At 34.6% G+C, this 7,121-nt stretch overlaps 1 long non-coding RNA gene across 1 annotated transcript; it reads right to left on the bottom strand.

Annotated features, from left to right (window-relative positions):
- Positions 1-581: 581 nt before the first annotated feature.
- LOC144380966 (uncharacterized) lies at positions 582-6,279 on the bottom strand. Its single transcript, XR_013445335.1, has 3 exons — positions 6,214-6,279; positions 3,308-3,393; positions 582-988 (listed from the first exon to the last, which is right to left on the bottom strand). It is a non-coding gene; the product is annotated as an uncharacterized LOC144380966 (long non-coding RNA).
- Positions 6,280-7,121: the final 842 nt, after the last annotated feature.

Raw genomic sequence — 7,121 nt, 5'->3', positions numbered from 1 at the left:
ATTATTCCTGGGATAAACCACCCTTGACCATAACATGTTTTTTAAAATACTCGTTTGATTCAGTTTGTCAACACTTTAAGATATTTGCATGTATACTCATAAGGGTGGTTAAACCTATAATTTTTCTTTCTCTTATTTGTTTTTCTAGTTTTAGTATACAGAATACACTGATTTTATAAAAGTTGCTGTATAATTTGCTTCTTTTTCTATTTTTTTATCATATTTTGTGGAAAAGAGGGATTTTTCTGTCCTTTGAAGTATTGGTAGAACCTGCTTCTAAGAGTGTCTGCGCTTGGAGTCTTTATTTTGGATAGCTTTTTGCCTGCTGATTCAATTTCTGTGATTGTTGTATCCTCAGATAGAGGTTACTCTTCTCAAGTTAATTTAGGTCATTTAAATTTGTATCAAGAATTTTCCATTTGTGTTTTAAATTTTATTTTTATAAAATTTTAATAATTTTCTTATGATTTTTGATATTTTAATTTGTACCATATCTATAATTATTTTATTTTCATTCCTGATACTATTTACCAATGCCCTCTCCTTGCATTACTGATCAGTCTTTCTGAGGACTATTTTATTAATCTTTGGGAAGACCCAAGTTTTGGTTTATTGAACAATGCAGTTAATCAAGGACCCAATCATCTTTCTTCTTGTGACACACAGTCTTCATCGTGTGGTCTCCAAGATCACCCCAGGCAGGGGACAGGAAATGGAGGATGGAGCAAATAAATAGTTTTTGTGTCTCAAGACTAGAAGTGGCATAGATCACTTCTGTCCACATGACTTCAACCTAACTGTAAGACTTCTGAGACATGCATTTTACTCTTATTTCTACATGCAGAATATACTCATCGCCTCCCCAGAGAAGACAATGGAAAGTTCCTTCCAGTCAGTGCATTCAGCTCAAAGTCCAAGATATCCAAGGAATGTGCAGTCTTCCCCAAGATGTGAATATTCGGCTTGTTCTGAAATGGAATCCTATGAACTGAAGACACAACTTATTTTTACCACCACTCCCAAACATGCATACACACATCTAATATAAAATAATGGATCATGAAATGAATTAACTATAATAAAAACTCTGATCAGTAAGAGGAAAAATGGAAGGCATATAGCATAGCTAATGCATATCCATCTTCAACAGATTTCCAAAATCACTGCAGAATGGGGAGAAAGTCTGAAAAGACACAAATCGAAAGAGTTAACATGCCAGACCTAGAAATGGCAAATAACTTTTGGACATATTCCAATGGCTAAAAGTCAACTCTGTGATTCTAATAAAATTATAAGAAGCCTATGAAAGTATTCTAGTTGTGTGCCAAAAAAGAAGAGGAGAAAATGGATATTGATCAGCTCTAGTAGTCCTTGTCCTCATGGTAAATTGATCATTTTATCATTAAGTAATCAACTTTTTTAATCCTGATAATGATATTGCTATAAAGTGTTTTTTCTAATATCAGTATTACTCTGACAGATTTATTTTGGTTGGATTTTTTGTGTAACTGTTTTTATTCATTACTTTTATTCCATTACTTTCAGTCTTTTGAGATTATTATATTTTAGGTGTGATTCTTGAAAAAATATAGCTTAAACTTAGATTTTAAATCCAATAAAATCCAATCTGAGAATCTCTGTATTTTTCAGGATAATTTAATCCATTTTCATTTTCACAAGTTTCATGCTGGGAAACAAATATCTTCAAAGGATAAAACTATCACTCAAGATTTATTATGAAATAAAGACATTTTTTTTTTTTTTCAGGAAAAGTCAGAAGGTTTACTATTTGCAGATCCTCCTTAAGAGAACTGCTAAAGTATGTGGGATGCAAAAGCATTGTCTGTGTGAAAAAAAAAAAAGGTAAATCTAATTAAATACTGAAAAAAAAATGACTAATTTTGGGGTGCTTAAAAACAAGGAGGACCTAAATACAATATAATTAAAGATGGGAGTGGGATACCAAGCTTAAACTATTTCAAACTTGAATTTGGAGAGAATTGAATAGAAATATTTGTGGGAAATATGGGCTATGGAAATAGATTTGGCAACTACTAATAAAGAGTGAAGAAAATCACAGGAGTATTATTGGATGAAGCACTTCCTCTAGTTGGACATGAATCTAACTCTAGTTAATACAACCAGGTAGGCTAACAGCTCTAATGAAAGTACTCAAAGTATACAATGGCTCAAACACAGTAACTATTTTTCTCACACATAAATAGCCCAAGAGAGCTGCAGGTTAGTGGCTGGAGCTGGAAAGGATTCTGCTTCATGCAGTCATTCATGGACCCAGGCTGAAGAAATAACTTCTTCCAAAAATAACTTTCAGGGTCACCCTGATCATGTGAAAAGGAAAGGACTATGTCTGAGTGTGTTATTCCTTTCTCAGTGCATTATGGAGGCACATGTTGCTAATATGTCTCAATGTATCATCCGTACGTATCATCCATAATGAGGCATATCAACACCATGTGCATCCTGCCATGATGCACTGAGAAGGGCACAACACCACCTCTATGGTAATCTTGCCAAAAATGCCTACCCTAAATGTAACCATGAGGAAACATCAGCCAAACACAAACTGAGACACGTTCTTCAAAATACCTAACCAGCACTCTTCAAAAGTGCCAGGATCATGAAAGACAAGGAAAGACTGAGGAACTCCCAGATTGGAGGAGACCAAGGAGACATGACAACTAAATGCAATGTGTGATCAGTTGGTGACATTTGAGTAAGATCTATAGATTAGTTATAATTTTCTCAATATTAATTTCCTGCTCTATAATTGTCCTGTGGTAAGATGTTAACATTTGAACTAGATAGATGAAGTAAATACAGAAACTCTTTGTAATATTTAATAACTTCTATAATCCTGAATTTTTTTTCACTACATCAAAAACTAATGATGTGATGTATGGTGATTAACATAACAATAAAAAAGAAAAAAAGAAAAAAAAACAAAAGATTTTAAAAAGAAATGAGAAAGTAAATAGCCTCATTATGTTTTCACGTAGATGGACGAACAGCTGTTGTTATCAGAGATAAAAAGGATTGTGAAGACCACACAGGTACCACTACCCTTTTTGTTTTTCATCTTATACATAAAGTATCATTAGATTAGCTTCATCAGTATAAATTTATTTATAACTAGAGTGCCCCCTACCCTTTTTAGAGAATGGTGAACATATACATTTGTGCTTGCATCAGATTACAGACCCCCAAAAAGTTGGTTCCTCTTCACCACCTTTTTCAAATTTACCCCTCCTATCCTTCCCCAGTTAACTTGCCAGTTTGCGGGAACTACCTTAGGCATGATGAAATCAATCAAAAGGACACTCCTTTTAAGGTCCATCAGATTCCCATTGTTTTGTGGTTGCTCCTTTCGATTTCCTTAATTTGAGACAAAGAAATTCAAGCAAAGAAATTTCTATGAAACAGTGCAAACCATTTGCAACTTTTAGAAAGTAAGTGAGTACAGGGTAGTGTTGTTGTTTTTTCTTTTAAATAATGCTAACCCCTGCTCTCCTAAGACTGCAGGCAAACTATGGGCTGTCTATATATTAAGATGCTAAGTGGCATTTCCCTGAGAGCCACTCTCTCCTGACTGTTCCATCCGTCAAAAGATTTAGAAGACTTAGCTCTTGCTCCTGATCTGCCACTTAGGAACTATGAATTGTGGAAAACTAATTTCTGTCTATATCTCTGTAAAATGGGGATAACAAGAACTGCTTTGTCCCACCAGGATGTTATAAAGTAGAGATGAGATGAAATATATAAAAATTTCATAAATCCTTATACAGATTACATTTTTACATGATCACTAATGGTCTTAGGATCCGAGTGACAAGGTCTGACCCAGGGTGTTTTCTTATTTCTGACATTACCTCATGCTCTGGGCCATGGTTGTTGACCTTCAGGGCACTGTGCCAGAGATACCTTTCTGTGTTTTTATTCCGTTCCTGGTTTCCTGCTAGGATATTTTTTTTACTTTTGTTTTTTAGTACAATTTCATTCTTTAGCAAGTGCATTTCAGTTTGTTGTGATTTTTATTTTTTTACATAACAGATTTTGGTCATTTATGAATCTATTTTAAATTTGTAGATCAATTCACTTCAAAATGATTAATTTAAAAGACTAGTAGAAATGCTCAAAAGGTGCTTTTTCCTTTGTAAAAAAAGAAAGAAAGAAATCCATTGCTGCATCTTAGTTATTAAAAAGTGTTTTTTGGCAAAATTTTGTTAATATGAAGAGAAAACATTATAATGAAGGGAACAACTTAAATTTCAACATGTGATCAATGGTAATGAATAACAGTGTGTATATAAATCTAATGATAATAATGTAATGAAAAAATATATGAAAAACATTAAGTTTTCCATGTTCACATATGTTCCTTTATTTTCAGATCACTGCTGTAGAGTTACTGGTTTACTCAGACTTTCCCTAGGAAACAGTCACCATCTGCCTGATTAGTCTGTTTCCTTGGTATCCTGCCCATTCTAGCTATTTAAGTTTCTGCTCTATTTCAAGAAATGCACTCATTAGGACGGTCACATCTGTTATCATTTGAAAAGAAATACACATATTCATAAAACATATAATAGAACCTTGATATTTTATTAGCTATAAACAGGAAAGGTCTCCTTTCAACTACCTTACCCTTAAATGCTAATAAAGGATGGTGTGTTCTTTAAGGTCCCTCCCTCAAATTCCATGAATCTAAAATAAAAAAGGAGTGCTCAAGTGGTAAAACTATAACTTATACATTTTCATTATATACATGTTTATATGAAAAAAACACCATCTATTAAAAATAGTTAACTGAATACTAGAAGAGAATAATAAATATGAAACAGGTATATTAGCCTATCCTGGTGACTTTATATCTGGATATTTTCTAAATGTCCTGAAACAACAGGATACTAAGATCTTACATATAATTTTTTTCCCTAAACTTTCTAGAATGTTTGCTCCATGTGGACCGGTGTATGTATATATATATATATATATATATATATATATATATATATAATTTTTTTTTTTTCTCTAATGTGTCCAAGTAATGAGACACATAATAAATAGCTAACTCTTAGGTAGAATTCTAAGAGGGCCCTCCAAGATTCCTGGCCCCTGATGTAGATATATCTTCTCCACTTATTCACTCAAATACTAATCTATGTATTACTATGAAGGGATTTTACAGATGCAATTAATGTCCCTAATCTGTTGACCTTAAGATAGGGGGACCATCCTGGTGGGCCTGACCTGATCATATGAATCTTTAAAAACAGAGTTTTCTCTGCTGCTCATAGAAGAAGTCAGAGAGACACATCCTGACTGGTCTAGAAGAATGTAACATGCAGGTTGTGAATAAAGGCCACGTGGCAGGGAACAATGGGCAGCCTCTAGGAGCTAAAAGCAGTCCTCAACTGAGGGCCAGCAAGAAAGCAGGGACCTCAGTCCTGCAGCCACACAGAACTGAATTCTGCCAACAACCTGGATGAGCTTGGATGAGAACCTGAGCCCCATATAAGAAGTACAGCCCCAGGTAACACCTCTGTTTTAGCTCGATGAGACTGAGCAGAGAATTCAGTCATGTCATGCCTGGACTTCTAACCTACAAAACTATGAGTCAATAAGTTTTTGTTGTTTTAAGCTGCTACATTTGTGATAATGTGTGATACAGCAGTAGAAAACTAATATATTGCCCTACAGTAGAAATTTAGTATTTGTGGAAGAAATGAATAAAATTTGGGGGCACCTGGGTGGCTCAGTCATTAAGCGTCTGCCTTCAGCTCAGGTCATGATCCCAGGGTCCTGATATCGAGCCCCGCATTGGGCTCCCTGCTCCGCGGGAAGCCTGCTTCTCCCTCTCCCACTCTGCCTGCTTGTGTTTCCTCTCTCATGTGTCTCTCTCTGTCAAATAAATAAATAAAATGTTAAAAAAAAAAAAGAAATGAATAAAATTTTGATATGCTACATAGTAAGGGTAAGATAATTTTATAAAAAGGGCAAGCATAAGACCATGTAGATAAATAGAGAGTGAAGCCAACTCGAGACTATGACTGGCCTTCATACTGCTACCTCTCTACGTCACCCTTATCCCCTAAGTTCAGTGCGCTATGGCAGCAGCTCACTCCAAGCCGTAACCATGCTGGAGTCTGAGGAGACTGTAGCTAGAGCTGTAGCCAGACAAGGCAGCATACTCACCACAAAATTCTTGTGATTTTAGAATGAAGTTCTTGATTTTTAATAACCACACATCTTGTCTTATTCATATACATTTATGTGACGTGAATTTGTCATCTTTAAATAGAAAATAAATCCTAAAATTAAAATATAAATGACAATGCAAGGAAAAAACATGTATAATAATAAGTATATCTTCATTAATATTTTACATTTAAATGAAAGAAGCTTAGAGCAAATAAGTCTACAATCCCATCTCAAATCTATTTTGAATATAGTTGAACTATAACTTTTATATATATTTGTAGTACATGAAACAGGATTTATTTTGTTTAGAATAACTATACTATTAAATTTAAGGTTGAATTTGCAATCAGTATTTTGGAGGTTTACCCTATCTCCTTTTCAAATATGGCATATCAAATTGGATAAGATTCAAGTAAATACACAATTCATATTAGAAATCAGTAAAGTTTCAAAGAGCCATCAACAAAAGTTTGACCATAAGTTGTTAGAAAGAAACTAAATCAGTGTTGGGTGGCTTGATGTTACATGTAAAATGAGGTTACAGGAACAGAGTGGATTTTAAAAGATGATACATAGCACTTTTTTTTTTTTGATACACAGCACTTTTTAAATATTATTGGCTTCTCTAGTGTTATAGGAAATTGATACCTGTTGGTCTGGACAGTATTTATTTATATACCACTACTTTTCAAAAAGGATTTTTTTTTTTTTTTTAAAGATTTTATTTATTTGACAGAGAGAGACACAGCGAGAGAGGGAACACAAGCAGGGGGAGTGGGAGAGGAAGAAGCAGGCTTCCCGCTGAGCAGGGAGCCCGATGTGGGGCTTGATCCCAGGACCCCGGGATCATGACCTGAGCCAAAGGCAGACGCCTAACGACTGAGCCACCCAGGCGCCCCTTC

The sequence above is a fragment of the Halichoerus grypus genome, chromosome 2 (genome assembly GCF_964656455.1).
Source record: "Halichoerus grypus chromosome 2, mHalGry1.hap1.1, whole genome shotgun sequence".
Lineage (NCBI taxonomy): Eukaryota > Metazoa > Chordata > Mammalia > Carnivora > Phocidae > Halichoerus > Halichoerus grypus.
This window is presented reverse-complemented; position numbering and strand designations above follow the sequence as displayed.